Source organism: Cervus elaphus, chromosome 23 (assembly GCF_910594005.1).
Source record: "Cervus elaphus chromosome 23, mCerEla1.1, whole genome shotgun sequence".
Taxonomy (NCBI): domain Eukaryota; kingdom Metazoa; phylum Chordata; class Mammalia; order Artiodactyla; family Cervidae; genus Cervus; species Cervus elaphus.
This window is the reverse complement of record NC_057837.1, coordinates 63,832,844-63,852,171: the sequence shown is the minus strand read 5'-3', so window position 1 is coordinate 63,852,171 and position 19,328 is coordinate 63,832,844. Positions and strand designations below refer to the sequence as shown.

The 19,328-nt window shown below is 48.0% G+C and overlaps 1 protein-coding gene across 2 annotated transcripts in view; it reads left to right on the top strand.

The window, feature by feature from the left end:
- The first annotated feature begins 6,325 nt into the window (after positions 1-6,325).
- Positions 6,326-19,328, top strand: part of GSS (glutathione synthetase) — a 37,316-nt gene continuing 24,313 nt past the window's right edge. Inside the window, exon 1 of one of the 2 annotated variants that reach the window (XM_043883298.1) lies at positions 6,326-6,344. The gene's annotated coding sequence lies outside the window, so the exon portion shown is untranslated. Of the gene's footprint in view, positions 6,345-18,590; positions 18,674-19,328 lie in introns of those variants that run through there. The other variant, XM_043883296.1, reaches the window with a different exon arrangement.

Sequence of the window (19,328 nt, the reverse complement as noted above, 5' to 3'; positions counted from 1 at the left end):
CAGTGATGCCATCCAGCCATCTCATCCTCTGTTGTCCCCTTCTCCTCCTGCCCCCAATCCCTCCCAGCATCAGGGTCTTTTCCAATGAGTCAACTCTTCACATGAGGTGGCCAAAGTACTGGAGTTTCAGCTTCAGCATCAGTCCTTCCAATGAACACCCAGGACTGATCTCCTTTAGGATGGACTGGTTGGATCTCCTTGCAGTCCAAGGAACTCTCAAGAGTCTTCTCCAACACCACAGTTCAAAAGCATCAATTTTTCGGCGCTCAGCTTTCTTCACAGTCCAGCTGTCACATCCATACATGACCACTGGAAAAACCGTAGCCTTGACTAGACGAACCTTTGTTGGCAAAGTAATGTCTCTGCTTTTTAATATTCTATCTAGGTTGGTCATAACTTTTCTTCCAAGGAGTAAGCGTCTTTTAATTTCATGGCTGCAGTCACCATCTGCAGTGATTTTGGAGCCAAAGAAATAAAGTCTGACACTGCTTCCACTGTTTCCCCATCTATTTCCCATGAAGTGATGGGACCAGATGCCATGATCTTAGTTTTCTGAATGTTGAACTTTAAGCCAACTTTTTCACTCTCCTCTTTCACAGCCTGTACCAAATATAACGTGGATCTGAATTCTAGAATTAACTGCTTGGTGTAGAAACCTGGGACTGAAAAATGAACCCAAAGAAATGGTTCTGGAACTGCCCTGTGTAAGTTCACTTCTACTATGCAGGGCACACCTTCCTGCTGAGATCAGCACACAGACAAATGTGACAAAGCAATGAGGAAACCTAAGATGCACCTGAAGTGAAGTGAAAGTCACTTAGTTGTGTCCAACTCTTTGTGACTCCATAAACTATACAGTCCATGGAATTCTCCAGGCCAGAATACTGGAGTGGGTGGCCTTTCCCTTCTCCAGGGGATCTTCCCAACCCAAGGATCAAACCCAGGTCTCCCGCACTGCAGACGGATTCTTTACCAGCTGAGCAACAAGGGAAGCCCAAGATGCTGAGAGATACAACAAATGCTACAATCTGCAAGGACTTAAGGTACCAACTTTAAACACCTGAGGAGTTGTCCTGGAGCAGAGGGAGTCTATGTGATTTGTGTGGAACAAATCAAGAGCAGAACAGGTTTCTCTGGTGGCTCAGATGGTAAAGAATCTGCCTGCAATGTGGGAGACCCAGGTTTGATCCCTGGGTCTAGAAGTTCCCCTGGAGAAGGAAATGGCAACCCACTCTAGTATTCTTACCTGGAGAATTTCATGGACAGAGGAGCCTGGTGGGCTACACCCCATGAGATCACAAAGAACTGGACACAACCGAGCAACTAACACTTTCATTCAGGAGCAGATCAATGGTGCAGTTACAAGGAAGCAGCGTTTGGAGACCACGCACGAAAGGACTTCCTCATGCTTGGAGCCAATCAGCAAAGAAAGAGGCTGCCTTAGAAGAAAGTGAGCCTGCCAAAAGCAAAGAAGAATCAAGCAGAGTTTGCACAGGGCTTGAGGCCTTGGACTGGACAACTTCTGAGGTTTGTTCCAATGTTAGGACTCTAGGGTTCCAGAATTTTAGACCCTCTGGAAGTTTTGTTTCTTAACAACCATCCTCTCATCCCAACTAACCCACCCACTGAGTAGCCAGCATAGACGACCTGAAGTTTTTTGTTCTGCCTCTCTTCCCAATGTTACAAGTACAGAGACAAGACATATATGCATCTTGGTTTAGAATCCTGGGGTGTTAGAACCCTGGGTCATTAGAACCCTGAAGTGCTAGAGTTCTGGGTCAAAAGACTTGAAGCAAATATGCCAAAATGTGCAATGGCTTGTTTTCTGTACTTTCCTGTATCTTTTCTGGGCTTCCTAGGTGGCACTAGGGGTAAAGAACCCACCCACCAGTGCAGGAGACATAAGAGACATGGCTTCAACCCATAGGTTGGGAAGATCCCTGGAGAAGGAAATGGCAACCCACTTCAGTATTCTTGGCTGGAGAATCCCCATGGATGGAGGAGCCTGGTGGGCTACAGTCTACGGAGACGCAAAGAGTCAGACACGACTGAAGCGACATACACAGCATGCACAAAGCTCCTAACAGCCCTGGGAAGGGCTGTCAGGGAGAGCTGGGCGTCAGGCTTTCTAGCCCATGTCCCTGGGCCCCCAGGCCCAGGTGGCCCTGGACAGGCCAGTCACTGCCCTCAAAAACTGATATGCTGCCTGCCTACCCCTATTTATGCCTAGGAACCTTGAACCTGGATAAGAGTGGGAGGGGAGAAGCAGGAGTCAGGAAAGAGAGTAAAGTGGCTGAAGGAAAGGTTGAAAGTCTTAGGTTGTAGGGGAGCTGGAGCTGAGCTGGGTCTAGGTGTCCCCAGTTCCTCTCCACCAAAGGCCTCAGATCAGCAATTGCCAAGAGTCCTGGGACCCACAGCTTAGTAGTGGCCAGACCTGGAGGCAAGACTATTTTGGGGAGAGTTTCATGAGAAATGAGCTGATGGAGCAAAGCCCAAAAAGGAAAGAAAAAAAAAAGTGCTGGCCTCTCCTCTTCTAGCCCAAAATACCAGTGGAATCTGAGTATTGAAGAAAGCAAGGGCAGGAAAGTAGGCAGAGAGGATGAATTTGGGACCCCATCCCAGCACCCAATAATATCTGCCACCAATGCCACCCAGTGCCTGGAAGCCCTTCTCTGGATAAAGACATTGAAGGACTCTGTTAAGGAGTGAGTTAGTTGCTCAGTTGTGTCTGACTCTTTGCAATCCCCATGGACTGTAGCCCACCAGGATCCTCTGTCCCTGATATTTCCCAGGCAAGAATACTGGAGTGGTTTGCCAATCCCTTCTCCAGGGGAACCTCCTGACCAGAGGTTGAACCCAGGTCTCCTGCACTAGCAGGCAGATTCTCTACTACTGAGCCACCTGGGAAGCCTTAAGGAAGGAGGTACACGTGAATTCAACTCAGTATGCATCTGACAGCTTCTCTTCTGTGTCCAGGAGGGGAACACAGCACTGGTTGTCCGGGAAAGGAGTGACACCGAAGAAGGAAGTCAGAATGGAGGAGTCTGAAGGATAAAAGATTGTAGCGCGTGCTGTGAAAGCACCACGCTGGGTAATGGTGGGGAGGGTAACGGGGGTGTAACTGTTCAGGTTGTTCAGGAAGGGCCTCTCTGAGGAGGTGACATGTAAGGCAAAACCTGAAGGATAAGAGGTGAGCCAGCCAGGCAAAGAGCCAGGAGACAAGATTCCAACCAGGAGGAACAGTAAATACAAAAGCCTCGAGGCAGAACATAGCTTGGTGTGTCTGAGGCCATCACAATGCTAGGGCCGCTGGGGAGGGAACTTGGAGAGCTTTATGAGGTGAGGTGAGACAGGTAGGCAGGGGTTGGATCACTGGGAGTCTTGGAGGACTTTATTCCAAGTGTGAAGGGACGGGGCAGGAGACTAAGTGTTGACGTTTAAACTATGATCACTCTGGCATATGGAGAAGGTATTGGAAAGGGGCGAGAGATGCCACGGGCAGGCCAGTGAGGAGGCTGTGGCCGCCCAGGGACAGAGGAGGGGCCTGGGCGGGGAGAGGTGCTGAAGACAGAGGACTAGGGATGGAGAGCATGAGCCCAGACTAAGGCCAGAGCAGCCACCCGGGCATAAAGGGAGCTGAGCCCGCACAGAGCAGTTGGGATTGGATCAGGAAGAGCTTCAGAAGCCAGCTTAGGATTCAGTGCTTTATCCCGCAGGAGTTGGGGAGTCATCAAAGGCATTTTTATTTTATATTTTTCATCAAAGAGCTCTGAGCAAGGGCATCTGACAGTGTGGCTAGATTTATGTGTTCACAAGATCCCCACGGCAGCTGGTGTGCAGGATTGGCTGCAGGGGCGAGACCAGGGCAGGAAGACTGACTTAGGAGGCGGCTGCCATAAGGGTCCAAATGTGAGGGGGTGAGGCCCAGAGAGGGGCCTCCACTCTGGCACCCCGGGGGTGGACGGTAGGGGGGGCCTGCTCGTCCAAGGCTTGTCCCCCCTCCTGGGGCCCTGGGCAGCTGCAGAGGGCCCGAGTGGGCTCTGGCTCTGATGCTTCAAGCAGAAAATAGGATGAGGGCAGCCAAAAGGCATCAAGGCTGTTTATCCGGTGGAGAGACGCCTCAGCATGGATTTATGGCCAAAAGGTTACTAGGGGGAGGGGCTGTGGGACCAGCTGTCCCCCATCCTCACAAAGGGCGAGCAAAGGAGGGGACCATGGCCTCCATGGCAGCAAGAGGGAGAGAGGTTAGACACATGAGGAAGACATCCGAACAGGCATCAGAGGCTGGAGGGGCCCTTCAGTGACCATGCAAACCCTCTCTCTCATTGGACAGCTCGGGAAATGGAGGCAAGGAGGAAGAAGCAAGTCCTTGGCCAAGGTCACAGAATGAGTGAAAAGTGAATGAAAGCTGCGGCTAGACCCAGAAGTACAACCTTTCCCTTTCAGTGGTTCCGACACTGGGTGGGAGTCTCCTGTATCCCTCAAGGGTCTTGGTCTTTCTGTGTTACCCTGTCTCTCTCGGCCCGCCGAGACTCTGTTTTTCTGTCTTGGCCTCTGACTCAGTCTCTGTGGAGCTGAACTAGGCTGCACCAACCTCCCACCCCCAGGGCCCCTCACTGGTAGAGTACCCCCCGGAGACAATGCTCGGGCCCAGTGCCCGGGCGGGAACAGGTGACAGCAGCTGTGGGTCTATCTATAGCTCCCTCGCCCTTCAATTGTTCCGACTTCAAACAATGGTTGGGCCCTGGATTAGAGACACCCCCCACCGGTCCTGCTGAAATGGATCCTGGGGGCAGGAGATGAGGCTCACAGGGGCCACTCTGATATCTTGTGTCTACTTCTGTCTGGCCTTCCATGTTCCTACCTATAGCTCTGAGCTCTCAGGCCTTGCCGCTCAGGGGCCGACTGAGTAAAGGGCCGGTGGACAAGGGCCAGGGTGTGTATGAACAGCAGACTGTAGATGGGCACGTGAGTGACACTTGACTTTCCCTCCTCCTACCTTGGTTGACAGATACTCATGGGCACGGGGATGCCAGTTCCATGAGGGCAGAGACCTAGGCTTTCTTGCTCTTCGCTGCAGCCCAGCCTGAGCCTGGCCATGGCAGTGCATCTTTGGCTTTGGCCCGTAGGAAGTGCAAGGGTGTGGTGCGTAGTGATGGGACGTAAGCATGAGCAGCAGTTTGGAGCAGTGATGAGGAATACCTTGTCTGACGTCAGACTGCCTGGGATTGAATCCTGGCTCTGATCAATTACCAGCAATGAAGTCTTGGAAAAATACTTGACCTCTTAATAATGGAGATTCAAAGTACCTACCACGTAGGATTCTGATGAGCACTATATGGGTCAGAACATCTGAAGTGTTTAGAACAGTGCCTGGCACATACTGGAGACTCACAATGTGGCATGTGGGTTTCCTCTCATAATATATTACTGTGATTTACATTACCGTTGCTATTTTCAGGATATTTTATTAAGTGAGAAAAGTGAGGAGCAGAGAGGACTAGGTGGCTAGAGGCCAGGAAAGGGAGAGGCTGGTACTTTCCCCTTGTGTATCCTTTAACACCTTTGAATTTTTTTTTATTGAAGTATAATTGCTTTGTAACATTGTGTTAGTTCCTGCAGTACAACAAAATCAATCCGCTACATGTATTCATCCATACACCCACTCTCTCCGACCTCCCTCCCACCTGCCCCCAACCCACCCCTCTAGGTCATCACAGAGCACCAAGCTGAGCCCCCTGTGCTATCCAGCAGCCTCCCACTAGATACCCATTTTACACATGGTGGTTGTACCTTTGAATTCTGAATCGTGTCTACCTGTTTCTTAGTGTTGGCTAAATGAATAAAGGTCACCTCCAAAATATCAGTCTTTGAAAAAGTGAGCCCCTACTCTGTGCCCACGGAAAGGGCCTGGGGGAAGGCTGGACCTCAGACTGTGGACTCAGTGTCCTCAGCCCTGGGTCTGGATCCCTGGGATGCCCCCTATCCTCCACCCAAAGGTGGACAAGGTGTATCCATGAGGAATCATCCCGGAGCACGTGGTAAGCCAGAAGGAAGGCTTCCCAGTTTCTAGGACAAGCAGCAGGGGTGGAGGGGGCAGTGGAAAAAGGCTCCTGCCCTCTTCCCTGGCCCCACCCCCCAACTCTTCAGCCCAGGCTATTCTTAGAACCCAGATAATGCCAGCAGTTGCTGTGGCTCATATCAGCTTCCAGAAACACCCGGCCCTGAGAGGCCCAGCACTGCCCCCCTCCCTGGCACGCTTGCCTCTCTGCCAGGTAGGGGCGTCCTGCTCGCTCTGTCTACCGCATCCTGCAGGCCACACAGATTCTGGCCATGGCCAATAGGTAAGAGGACTGGCTGGTGGGCCCCTCCAGGACTTTCCTTGCCAGGCACCTGGGTGGAAGTAGGAAGGGCTGAAGGACACTCTAGGGTGTCTTTCACACCCTGGAAGTCATCATCCACATAGTCTGATCCAACCCCAGCCTCCAAACTACGCTCAGTATATGAATGAGAGGGGTGGGGGCTCTGGACCTGGGTGAGCCTGGGGTAGGAGGAGAGAGGAAAGAGCAGCAAGAAGAAAGCCTGGGAGGGTCAGTGTATGGAGGAGGGGAGAAGGGAAAAAAAGAGGAACCATGGCAGAAACTGGTCTGATAGATATGGCTGCAGAGTCAGACTGTTTAGGACTTCCCTGGTGTCCCAGTGATTAAGACTCCACACTTCCAATGTAGGGGGTGTGGATTCAGTCCCTGGTCGGGGAACTAAGATTGCACATGCTGTGCAAAGTGGCCAAAAAAAAAAAAGTTCGCAGTCAGACTGTCCAGCTCTGCCACTTACTTGCTATGTGAGCTTAAGCAGGTAACTTTTTTTGCTGGAGCTTCAATTTCCATCATAAAACTAGCATAATCTTATTCCACTGGATTGTTATGCAGAGGCAAGGAAATAAGGTATGAAAAGGGCTTAGCCTGTGTCTGACATATACATACCCTTTGTAAATGTTTGAGGACAATATCACTGGCTCCATTCCAGCAGGCAATGATTCTTTTTCAGCTTTGCACCTGCGTGGACCAGGCTGAGCACGTGTTAGGACCACCTCTTCAAATCATTGCTCTACCATTCACAAGCTAAGTGACCCTGAGCTAGTAACTTAACCTCTCTGAGCCTCGGGGTCCTTCTCTGAAAAATGGATATACAAAGAGTACCTGCCTTATAATGTTGCTGAGAGATATAAATCAGTGGTCCCCGACCTTTTGGGCACCAGGGACTGGTTTCATGGAAGACAATTTTATTCCACAGACCTTGGAAGGTGGGGATGGTTTGGGGATGATTCTCACAAACAGCACGCAGCCTAGATCCCTCGGGTGCGCAGTTCACAGTTGAGTTCGCATTCCTGTGAGAGTCTAATGCCGCTGCTGATCTGACAAGGCAGAGCTCAGGAGGTAATGTGAGCAATGGGGAGTGACTGTAAATAGAGATGAAGCTTTGCTTGCTCACCCACCGCTCACCTCCTCCTGTGTAACTCAGTTTCTAACAGGCGATGGTCCCATATCGTGGGGTGCAGGGGGCTGGTGACCTCTGATACAAATGAACCAGAGTGCTTAGCCCATGGTAAGAGGTCAACAGTGTGAACACACCAGCCCTGCAGTGATGAGTATGTCAGGGTCATCTAGTGGGGAGGCCTTGGGTCTGCCACTCTTGGGATGGAATCTGAGATAGTGTCCAGGGCAATCAACATTCTAGAAGAGACATCCTTGAAGGCCTACCACAGAGGTCCCAGAATCTTGTAAGACCACAGCCACCCCAAAATCCTGTGCCACAGCCTAGACCCTCCCTGGGGTCTCAGGATCAGGCCAGGCTTGTCCCAGCCTATGTCAGCTTCCCATTTCCTTGAGTTCAACAAACAATCTCTGATGCCCCCCAAGTTGGGACTGGTTCTAGGCTTGCTCCTAAGGTCCAGGAGTCTGTTTTTGGAGTTGAGAATGAGGGAAATGTTATGCCCGATGTCTGAATCCCCGAGCGGGAAGAGAGAAGGCTTCCAAGACAATGCAACTCGCAAAAAAAGGGAAGTTTATTGCTGACTCGAGTCAGGGCTCACTGCCGCAACCAACGCAGTGGTGCAGGGTCAGAAAGCGCTGAGCCCGAGCTGTTACCCAGTTTATAAGGTGTGCATAAGCAGTTGGTAGCTGGCTTAAGTGGATTGGTTACATGTTTGCAAAGTAATCTTATTGGCTCAAACCTTCGCTGGCTTTTTTCAAACTTGCTCGTTCACAGGCTTTTCAGCTTTTCCCTGATAGGTTCCCTTTTCCTTACTGGGCACATATTGATTGGCTGGCTCCAGGTGGCCTGATAATCATGTTACCCTGGAAAACCAGGCCTACTCCTAATCTAGGCTGCCTGTCATGGCGCAGCCTCACAGGAAGAACTCTCAGAAGACCAATTAGAGATGGATGGACGGTGGGATGAGGTTGTGGTTATGCCTTTGTGATCATGGTCCATCAGCTTGGGGTCGTGGGGCGGGGGTGAAGGGCAGACAGAGGCTCAATGAGTTAGGCTTGGAAGCCAACCCGAACGGTCTACCCTGGGAATCGTGAGGTGTGCAGGGTGAACTCATGCTCTCTCACATCTCAGGGTATACTGCCCACCTCTCTGAGAATCTAGACTTTGCAAACTTAAGGTTGAGAGGTCCCCTTAGGGACAGCCTGCAGGGATTTTTTTTAGTAGGTTGAAAATGTTGTTATTAAAATGTCTTTATTTTCCTACCTAACACTTGGGGTCTTAAATTTCACTTTTCACCTGAAATTTTTGAGATAATTATATAGTCACAAGCATTTGTAAGAAATAATACAGGGACTTCCCTGGTGGTCCAGTGGCTAAGGGTCTGTGTTTCTAATGCAGGGGGCCCAGGTTCGATCCCTGGTCAGGGAACTAGATCCCTCATGCCGCAACTAAGAGTCACATGTCTCAAGTAAGACCCAGCACAGCCAAATAAGGAAATGGCAGCCCGCTCCAGTATTCTTGCCTAGAGAATCCTGTGGATGGAGGAGCCTGGTGGGCTGCTATTCATAGGGTCCCACAGAGTCAGACACGACTGAAACGACTTTGCATGCATGCATGCATTGGAGAAGGAAATGGCAACCCACTCCAGTGTTCTTGCCTGGAGAATTCCAGGGATGGAGGAGCCTGGTGGTCTGCCATCTATGGGGTTGCACAGAGTCAGAAGTGACTGAAGTGACTTAGCAGCAGCAGCAGCATGTTTCTCAAAACAAAAAAAATTTGAAAGAGTCAAAAAAGAGATAACAGAGAGAGAGAGATCGCCTGTATTGACACTGACACAATCCCCCAAGTTTATTCGGATTTTCCCTGTTTTACATCCTGTGTGTATGTGTGTGCATGTACATATATGTATTAAATTCTGTGCAACTCTCTCATCTGTGCAGATTCAAGGATCTACCACCACAGTCAAGATATTCAACAGTTCCGACAACACAAAGGTGCTCCCTTTTACAATCATATCTTCCTCCCTCCCATCCTTAACCCCTGGCAACCTCCTGTCACCCATTTCTAAAACAGTCAATTCAGAAATGTTATATAAATGAAATCATACAGTGGGTAATCTTTGATACTGGCTTTTTTCACTCCACATAATTCCCTGGAGCTTAACCCAAGCTGTTGCTTATATCAATGTGCATGCATGCTCACTTGCTTCAGTCATGTCTGACTCTGTGCAACTCAATGGACTGTAGCCCGCCAGGCTCCTCTGCCCATGGGATTCTCCAGGCAAGAATACTGGAGTGGGTTGCCTTCTGTTCTAAGGTAGATCTTTTATAAAAGTGAAGTGAAAATCTTTTACGGAGATATCCTTGGTTGTTCAGTGGCTAAGACTTCACACTCCCTATGCAGGGGGCCCAGGTTCGAACCCTGATCAGAGAACTAGATCCCACATGCTTCGACTAAGACCTGGTGCAGCCAAATAAATAAAAATATTTTTTTTAAAAGAAAGAAAGTTGTTTATGAAAGTCGAAGTAAATTCAACTTTCAAAAAGTGGGGGATACTTGTATTAGGTTTCAGTCACTCCCAGGTACATTAGACCCCCATCCTTAGAGACAAACGGGAATAGAGTGTCTAAGGAGTCCCTGCACCTCATTTAAACTTGCAGACTGTAAACTTGTTTGCTGCCCTTATCCTAGAGACCCTGCCAACTCCTCAGCTTCACCTCAGGCAGCCCCACCCTCCCACTCACTCCACTCCATACCCACCAGCTTCTGAGAGCTTATAAACAACACCAGTCTCCTTTCTGCCTCCTTGGGAATGTTGCCTCTGCCATTCCCTTATTCGGAACACTCCCACCCCAAACTAGGGCATGTCTGCCTCCTTGCTGTCCTTTAAGTCTCAGCTCAAATGTCACCTCCTCAAAGAGGCCTCCCTTGATTACACTAGGTCCCTTTTACAAATGTTATCTCTTCCCCCTTGGTATCATATATCTCAGTTTTTAAATTATGCTTACTGGTGCATGTGTGCTAAGTCACTGCAGTCATGTCCAATGTTTTGCAACCCCAGGGACTGTAGCCTGCCGGGCTCCTCTGTCCATGGGATTCTGTAGGCAAGAATACTGGAGTGGGTTGCCATTTCCACCACCAGGGGATCTTACCTACCCAGGGATTGAACCCACATCTCTTACATCTCCTGCATTGGCAGGCAGGTTCTTTACCACTAGCACCATCTGGGAAGCCCATATTTACATATACTGGTAGGTTGGCTTATTTACCACCAGTCTCTCCCACAAGAGTGGATCCCACTGTGCATCGCCAGCAGCCAGCAAAGAACTTGGCACGGAAGAGGTGCCCATGAGGACCTGCCCAATGGGTCATGTCCACTGGGTGGGAGGCATCTGCCTCTTAGGACCTATCTTCCCAGGGGCCTCTCGTTCTGGTCCCCACCGCCCTCTCCACTCCCAGCTGATACTGTGACTTGTGCTTCTCAACCACCCAAGCCTGGGCAAGCTTCTCCTTTCTTTGCTGTCCCAGGTTCAGCTGAGCCAGGCTAACAATACAGCACAATGTTTAGGAGTTCTGGAGTCAGACTGCATGAGTGTAAATCCTCAGTTACCCTATCCCTTTGATCCTCTGTTCCTCATCTATAAAGTAATAACAGTACTAACAGTACCTACTCCACAGGAGGGCTTCCCAGGTGGTGCAATGGTAAAGAATCCACCTGCCAAAGCAGAAGATGCAAGAGACATGGGTTCGATCCCTGGGTAGGAGGAGGAAATGGCAACCCACTCCAGTATTCTTGCCTGGAAAATTCCATGGACAGAAGAGCCTGGCGGGCTACAGTCCATGGGGTCTAAAAAAAGTCAGAAATGCCTGAGCACACAGCACACTCCACAGGAATTAAATGAGATATTATTTATAAAAAGAAAAAGGCACAATGCCCCACATATGTGTTCAATACACAATCCTTACTATTTTTCTTATTATCATTATCATCATTCCCAAACTTAGTGAATAAACAAGGAAAATACATACCACCTATACAGAGACCATGAGAAGGTCCTCAAGAAAGGGTCATTCCTAAGATCGTGGGACCCCACTGTCATCCTATACAATTCCCTTCAGGCTTCTCTCCACCTCCCTCCCTTCTTGGTGAGTTTGGGGAGATGGAAGGGCAGGACGATACCCTCTCTCTGATATAACAGTCCCATCACTGGTTTCAAGGTGACCACTGCCTTCCCCCACATATACAGAGTTGTCAGTCTCACTCAACGCTTCCTAGTTCCAGGGTCTCCCTACAAATAGTCAACAGTCTAGGCCCAGTCTAGGCCCACCACCCTCTAGCCACAGGCAGAGCCAAGGGTCACTTCCTCATCAAAGAGCTGAATTCACTCTACTTTCATGCTATCCACTCAATCGTGCAAATATTTACTGAAAAATAAATATTTTGCTATTAATCTGGGAAATCCTAGTAAGATACCATTTCACACCCACTTGGTGTTAGTGGTAAAGAACCTGCCTGCCAATGTAGGAGCCATAAGAGATGTGGGTTCGATCCTTGGGTTGGGAATGATCCCCTGGAGGAAGGCATGGCAACCCACTCCAATATTCTCGCCTGGAGAATCCCATAGACAGAGGAACCTGGTGGGCTACAGTCCATCGGGTCTCAAAGAGTCGGACATGACTGAAGCAACTTAGTATGCACACAGGCACACAGACTGACAAAATAAAAAAAGCCTGACAAGAGTGAGTCTTGGTGAGGATGCTGTATAAGGGCAATTCTAATACATCATTGGCAGGAATACATATTTGTAAAACCACTTAGGAGAGTAGTTTTGTATTATCTAGTAAAGCTGAATACGCCCATGACCTTCAACATACTGCACAAGGAGGCACATGTTAGACTTTTTACCATTTGTGATAGCAAATACCAGAGACAACTGGAAGGATCATTCATAGGACAAAAGGTAAATGAAATGTGGTATTTTTATGCAATGAAACCTGTAGAAGAGTGAAAACAAATGAACTGATTACTCTTACCAACATGGAAGACTCTCCCAACATAAGACTGAATGAGAAAAATCAAGTTGCATAAGAACACGTATGTTAAAGTCCAAAAAACAGGAAAAACAGATTAATTTATTTTTTACAAACACACACCTAGTAAAAGGACTAAAAATTCATAGGCCCAACCTCATACTATACACAAAAATTAACTAAAAATGAATCAAATGATTGAAGTATAAGAGCAAAAACTATAAATCTCACAGAAAAAGGCATAGGTGTAAAGTCTTCATGATTTTGTTATTAAACTTTTTAATAGTTTTATTTATTGATTTTTGGTTGTGCTGGGTCTTCATTGCTATGCGGGCTTTTCTGTAGTTGTGGAGAGCAGGTGCTACTCTCTAGTTGCAGTGTACAGGCTTCTCATTGCGGTAGCTTCTCTTGCTTCAGAAAACTGGCTCTGGGTCTTCATGATTTGAGATTAAGCAATGGTTTCACAGACATGACACCAAACATAAGCAACCAAAGAAGAAATAGATGAATTAGAGTTCATCAAAATTTAAAACATTTGTGCTCCAAAGGACACTATCAAGAAGCCAAAAAGGAAACTGTCAGAATGGGAGAAACTATTTACAAATCATATATCTGTTATAAGAGTATATATATATATACACACACACATATATAAGATATATTACATATATCATAAAAGAGTCTGGTATCCAGAATATATAAACAATTCTTAAAACAGCAATATTCTCTGCCCTTAAAATGGGTTAAAGGCTTTAACAGACATTTCTCCAAAGTAGATATACAAATGGCCAATAAGCACATGAAAACATGCTCAATACCCTTCTCCAGGGAATCTTCCTGACCCAGGGATTGAACCCAGGTTACCCACACTGCAGACAGAGTCTTTACCATCTGAGCCACCAGGGAAGCCCCAAGAATACTGGTGTGGGTAGCCATTCCCTTCTCCAGGGTATCTTCTCAGCCCAGGGGTTGAACCTGGATCTCCCACATTGCAGGCAGATTCTTTACTGTCTGAGCCACCAGGGAAACTGTTAGTTATTAGGGAAATATAAAGTGAAACCACAATGAGATACTACTTCATACCCATCAGGATTGTCATAATCGAACAGACAAGTGGTGGTGAGGATGTAAAAATTAAAACTCTCGTACATTGCTGGTGGGGATGTAAAATAGTGCAGCCACTTTAGAAACAGTTACCATGTGACCCAGCGAATCCACTTACATACCCAAGAGAACTGAAAATATACACAAAAACTGGTTCATAGCAGCACTATTTATAATAGCAAAAAGCAGAAACAACCCAAATTTCCACCAACTGGTGGATAATTCACCTGCCTGCTGCATTCACACAATGGAATACCATTCAGGCAAAAACAGAATGAAATGTTGATTCGTACTGCAACATGGATGAACCTTGAAAACATGATGATAAATGAAAGAAGCCATACACAAGGGGCCACGTACACGATTCCACTTACATCCAGTGTCCAGAATATGCAAATCCAAAGACAGAATGCAGACTAGTGATTGCCAAGGGCTGAAGAGAGGGAAGAATGGGGGCAGTCACTGATAATGAGTATAGGGTTCCTTTTAGGGGTGAACTTGTTCTGGAATTAGATAGTGATGATAGATGAAGTCTTATGAATACAATAAAAGTCACTAAACTGAAAAACTCAAAAAGGTTGAATTTTATGGTATATGAATTATATCTCAATAAAAAATGGCATAGAATAACAAACAACAAATCCAGGAGACTCTTAACTTTGCTGGGGGTGGGGTCGGGCAGTTTAAAGGGACACACAGGGGCCTTCAGCTACATTAGCAGTTTTTGAGTGGCAGGTATATGGGTGTCTGTTACACTAATCTTTACACTTTTCTCAATACTTTCAAAATAAACAAAATTTAAAAGCATTTACTGAGTGTCAACAATACCAGTTACCTGGCTGGTATTGTTGTTTAGTCACTAAGTCATGTCCGACTCTTTGTGACCCCATGGACTGTAGCCCGCCAGGCTCCTCTGTCAGTGGGATTCTCCAGGCAAGACTACTGGAGTGGGTTGCCATTTCTGTGGATCTTCCCAACCCAGGGATTGAACCCACGTCTCCTGCATTGCAGGCTGATTCTTTAACGCTGAGCCACCTGGGAAGCTCCCCTGGGTGGTATAATAATGGGTAAAATCGGATTTCACCCTGCCCTACAGAAAGTCCCATAAGGATAAGTAGTAACTGGAAAAAAGGGACTCTCAGAGAGTAAGTCATTGCTTCTTCCTGGGCTTCTGCTTCCTCTTGGATGAAATGAGAGCTGGACTAGAAGCTTGTGAGTAGAAAGTCTCTGAGGATCCTAGGTGCTGAGGAGTGTGTCTCCCCTTTATCAGCCTACAGCTTCAAGAATTCATCACACACCATGAGCACACGGGCCCTGGCATCAGTCCTGATGCCATTAATTATCACAAGTGGGCCTAAGGCAAAGCCCAGCTGAGTCTGTTTCTTCTCAGCAAAATGGGAACAGTGACTTCTCCCTCCTAGGATTCCTGGGGCGTGTAAATGAGATAACACATATAAAGTGTCTGGGATGGGCCTGGCACACAATAAATCCTCAACACGTGGAGGAGTTCTCCCTTTGATTCCCAAGGCATTTCCCGAGCAGCACTGAGGGGCCAGGCCTGTGCTAGGGGCTGGAAGACAGAGGAATTCTACTCTGAATGGCCAAGCAGTGGCCCCTAGCCAGGTAGGGAGACAGCCTCATAATTCCAGGTAAAGTGATGCCATTGCTAAAAAGAGACAGCAGCCACGTGCACAAATGCAGACCTTGGGACAACACAGATGTCCCAGCCAAGAGGCCCAGTCTAGGCTTGGCCAGAGGCCCTCATGGGGGAAAGGCAACATACAAATTCAAGAGATTGGCCGCCATTCACACAGCAGTGTAGCCATTCTTCTCTTTTTTTTAACCTCATTCAGACTCAATTGTTCCCACAAACCCTAAGAACAGAGTTTGCAATGGATTCAGAAGTCAGTTTTGCGAAGCCTGAGCTCATGGCACACCCCAAGGTGCATGTGTAGGGGCACAGTGGCGAAGAGTGTGAAGCTCCATGATCTTTGGCAAGTCAGGGCATCTCTTCAAGCCTCCAAGTCCCCAGCTATAAAACGGACATGATAACAGTACTCACCTCCAAGGGCTGTGGTGAAAGTGAGATAGCAACTGCAAAGCTAGCACCCAAGTACCCAGCCCTTTAACAAGCGGATCAAATAAAGATTAGCTACTATTAGGAAAAAAAAGATTCCATTTTGAAAGTGAAGGAAATGAGGGGATCCAGAGAGATGAAAAGCCTTGCCCATAGTCACACTGGTAATTTGTGAAGTCAGGATTTGAACTCGGGTAGGAGACATTGAAGGACTCAGGGCATCATCAACTCTGTCTGTTCCAAAATCTTCAGCAGGTTCCCTGTTGTCCACTAAAGGGAATCTATCCACGCCATGTGGTGAGAAACCAGCAAAGGCGTGAGGCCAGAAAGACCTCAGGCAAGTTCTCTAATCCTGTCTTCCTTTATCTGTGATACCTGAGTCAGCCCAGAGAGGTCTTTGAACTCCTCCCCATGGTCTGCAAAACGTTTACATCTAATGGAGGTTCTCAAAGGAGTCTATGGCCTCAAAAGTAACAAACCATAGACTCAACCTCACTTTGTGTGTTTCTTATCCATCTAAAGGAGATACAGTACCCACCTGGAAAGGCTGGGAGGGGATCAAATAAGACAGCTTATGAAAAGCACCTGAAACATCCCATGATTTCACCTAATGCTGGTTTCCCTCCCTCCCTCCCTCCCCAGTTTATTTCCATCTGTCGACAAATACTTAGTATCTACTATTCCAGGTGCTGAGGCTAAAGTGGTGAACAAGACAGATACTGCCTCTATTTTCATAGAGCTCACATTTGAGTGGAGGGAAACCCATAACACTAATAATTTCAGATACTAAGAAGTGCTATGCAGAAAATACACAGGAAAATGTGATACAAGCTGATCAGATGTGGATGTCACCTGAGGAGGAAACATCTGAACAAGAAGGAGCCGCTTATGCCAAGGTTTATGGGGAAAAGCAGAGGTTGGATAGCATCACTGACTCAACGGACATGAGTTGAGTCCCAGCCGGGAGCTGGTGATGGACAGGGAGGCCTGGCATGCTGCAGTCCATGGGGTCGCAAAGAGTCAGACACGACTTAACAACTGAACAGTAACAAGGGGAAAAAGCATCTGGGCAGAGGGAGCAAGAAAGGCAACACCTCGCTGAAAAGATCCATGGCCAAGAGCCCCTCACTCCCAGTCTCACCGCAAACTGGGGTTTCTTGAACAAGTCACATAACTTCTGAGGCTCAGATGCTACATCTACAAAATGGGAATGAAGATACTTTATCTGCTATAATGTGAAAGAACTCAACCAAAGAGGTGTTAAGGTCTGGGATAGTCCCCAAATCTCACCAATAGGCACCTGATACATATCATTCGGCACCCAACTTGAAAGAGGAGAACCTCTACTGAGAACGCTGGGTCACAATTTTTATTTTTAATTTCACGCTGCACTAGAAATAGATTCCTTTGTTCCTTGTTAACACAGGATTTTTCCTGGCACCTGGGTTTTATTATAGTAACTGCTGCTTCAGTCTCTCTCTTAGGTACAAAAGCAGGCAAAACAGTGAAATCACTGTTGTGACAACAAGCAGACCACCTCTCCCTTCCTTCCCACCAACAAAACTGGAAAGCTGTGTGTCCTGTAGATAGAGCATGTACATCCTTTATTTAAGGAGTTGGAACCATCCTGTCCCCTGGATTGGGCCACTGATTTATCATCAGTCATAGTTCTCTCTCCTAAATATCTCTTTCGTCTGTCCCCGTCTCTCCATCTTTTCAGGCCTGCCTCACTATCTCATACTTTAACTCCCTCTGAGCTCTCTCTCTGGCCTTGATCTCTGCACTTACAAACCATCAGCCATGGTGTTATCAGTATCTTATACACATCTCTCTCTTGCTTAGTATCTTTAGATAACTCATTGCACAAATGCTAAACTTCTTAACCTAGCATCCAAGGCTTCCTCTCCAAGAATGAGCTCCTAAGAGGATGCTCCAACCCCGCAGTGTCTACACCAGACTCCTCCTTGTCTCCAAAACAAAACTAGCCACATTCATTATTTGCCTTTGTTGTTTCTGCTCCAGCTACTTGGTACACTGTCCCCATTCCTGCCTCTCACCTCCACCCCTACTTCCTTCACTGCTTTCATATTCTTACCCATCCTTCAAGACCCTGGAAGGCTTCCCTCCTTTACCTATCTACCTTTAATAATTAGATGTAAAAAGAGGGGCTCTGTCTTTCTCATGGTTAATTCCCCAGAGCCTAGACAGATTAAATTCAGTTTAATTAAAATTCATATCAGGTGCTTCACATTGAGAAGAACCTATCACAACCCAGAAGGAAGGAAAAGTTAAAATAACTGGGGCGCTGCCAAAGGGTGAGGACGGATAGGGATCAAAAATCTGCATTAAAAAAACAAAACAAAACTGCAGAAGATTCTGGTGTAAGTGATATTGGACATTTTGTGAAGCACTGGATCACCTTCAAAGTTCCTAACTTTAAAACTGCAGGAAAAATGAGAAACTACTTTGCTTCTGCCATTAAGGCTTTTCCTGAAGCTGCCCCATGGCTGGAGAAATCGGGTGTTGTTTTCTGGAACCCAGTTAAGTAAAAAACAGAAGCCTGGGTTCCAACACTGGCTCAGCCTTCAATGTGCTGTGGGACCCTGCGGGGTCTCTGTCTCTCTCTGGCCTCTATGACCACACCTACCACCAACTGTGTGTCCCCAAGGTAGTGACTGGCCCATTTTGGCTACCGGGTTCCCCCATCTTGCACGAGAAATTGCCAGCTCTGACGCCCTATGTGCTCTACCCGCCCCTTTCCCAAAGTCCCGGCTGCCTGGGTCCAGCCACGGACTGCCCCCTCCCAGCCACCGTCCAACTCCGCGAGTACCGGCCTTCCCCGCCCTGCTCTTTAAGCCCCGCCGGGGAGGTCCGCGCAAGCGCATTGGGTCTCCTCGAGGCCCCGCCCCCTGAAGCTCGTTAAGGCGTCGGAGGCCAGAGTAAGGAGCGCGGCTGGACGACGGAAGAGTAGGTTGGGGCACAGTAACGGCGGCCCGCAAGGGTCACGTTTCTTCGGGAGGAAGGACACGAGGGAGGGGTCTGGTCAGCGATCGGAACCCCGGTGGCCGGGAGATGTTGCCGCTCACACACATGGCAGGGACCTGGAAACGGGTGTCCAGTGAGCGGGTGGGGCTGGTGCTTCTTGATTCCAGATTCCCCAGATCTGACTCCAGATCGGGCTGGTGTCGGGGACTCGATGCCGGTGAGGCTAGAGCCGGAGTTGTTGAGTTCTTTGTTTTTTTTTTTTTTTTTCTTTAAACACAACAACGAAGAAGGAAATGGCAACCCACTCCAGTGTTCTTGCTTGGAGAATCCCAGGGACTGGGGAGCCTGGTGGGCTGCCGTCTATGGGGTCGCACAGTGTCGGACACGACTGAAGTGACTTAGCAGACTTAGCAAACACAACAAAAGGAGAAACGATTAGAACCAAACTTTGCCCTGACTGAGAGCAAGCGGGCCCAGGAGATGGGGCAAGCCTGGGCAGGAGACCGTGTTGTTGGCCTCGGCCTCCCGCAAGAATTGACCTGGCCCTTGGCTTAAAGTCCGACCGGGTTTTCTTGTGGGCGTGTTAAGGCTTTTGGTGATCCGGCTCCAGATTGTCATTCATTCACCATTCATTCAT